This window comes from Musa acuminata, chromosome BXJ1-10 (genome assembly GCF_036884655.1).
Source record: "Musa acuminata AAA Group cultivar baxijiao chromosome BXJ1-10, Cavendish_Baxijiao_AAA, whole genome shotgun sequence".
NCBI lineage: Eukaryota > Viridiplantae > Streptophyta > Magnoliopsida > Zingiberales > Musaceae > Musa > Musa acuminata.
The window spans coordinates 19,339,805-19,341,152 of NC_088336.1; the positions used below are offsets into that span (position 1 = coordinate 19,339,805).

Below are 1,348 nucleotides of genomic sequence, written 5' to 3' on the forward strand. Positions count from 1 at the left end.
GACAAGAGGTGTCTTAGTGACATATGAGCAAGGTTATATAATCTATCCTCTTCCCTTATTTTTACTTTTGATTTTTTAAAATTATATATTCACATTTAATTCATATTTATATTTATTAAGAAAATTTGTGGTCTTCACAAAAAAATAAAAATATTATAATGTAGTCAAAAAAATATAAAAATATAATTTACTATTATAATATTAATTATTCCAAACACATATATTATTCCAAAATCGAACTGGATATGATCTTAAAATACGTGGTCGGCAGGATTCGAACCTGCGCGGGCAAAGCCCACATGATTTCTAGTCATGCCCGATAACCACTCCGGCACGACCACATCTTTGATGTTTTCTTGTTACTTAATTTTATATAAACTATCTCACTAAACGTGCTCCTATGTTACTGATGAGAACTCGACCCTTAAACTCTGTATTATCTCAAATTTCTAATATCCAAATTTGCATACTGTATCCCTCCTAACTCAATGGTTTTTGGTATTTATTTATGTAAATATAAGGTTAACTGTTCTCATTAAGTTCATCATTCATTATCATCAATTTCTTCATTTATTATAGTTTAAATATTTCAATTTTTTATTGTAACTGTTATTATTAAATATTTTATTTAATATAATTAAAATTTTTTATTATGGTCCAAACGTTATAAATTTGAATTAATTCTTAAACTTTATAAAATTTATGATAATAAATATTTTTGACGGGAGAATGTTTATCTAAACGAGGGTTTTGATCTTTAGACTCAATATCTCTCTTAAATCTAAAGGATTTTCTATATAATCTAAAGCGAGAGTTCTTAGTCAATAAATATTAAAATAGAAAAAAAAATCATTGCTACAATTATTGACAAAAATGGTTGAACGTATGCAGTTTTTGTTTCCGTATTAGGTTTCTTGTGTTTCTATTATAATGGTTTAGAAATATATTTTGATATTAAAATTTCTAATAGTTGCTATCTGAGCCATTAACCTCTGCCTTGATATGAAAGAGTTTTTATTTTTTATATCATTAATATGGCTTAATTCTAGTTTCTTTTTTAAACTTCTTGATATATTTCATGTTAAAAATCATGAGGATATAACATTTTCAATATTTTTAGTCAATAAAATGCTCATATTATATATGAATATTTGTTATATAAATTTATGCTTATGAATCAATTTTATATGTTCAAAATGTCTAGTGATAAGGATCACATATAATCTTAATTAATTAAGAATTAGTCATAACATTATTAATTAATTAAAATTATATATAAAGTTAAAATAAGGATCACATAAGTAATTAGACATAATATTGTTATTGATTATATTTAATATAATTATTA

At 23.4% G+C, this 1,348-nt stretch overlaps 1 non-coding gene across 1 annotated transcript; it reads right to left on the bottom strand.

Annotated features, from left to right (window-relative positions):
- Window positions 1-259: 259 nt before the first annotated feature.
- Window positions 260-341, bottom strand: TRNAS-AGA (transfer RNA serine (anticodon AGA)). Its single transcript has one exon. It is a non-coding gene; the product is annotated as a tRNA-Ser (tRNA).
- Between the last annotated feature and the right edge of the window lie 1,007 nt (window positions 342-1,348).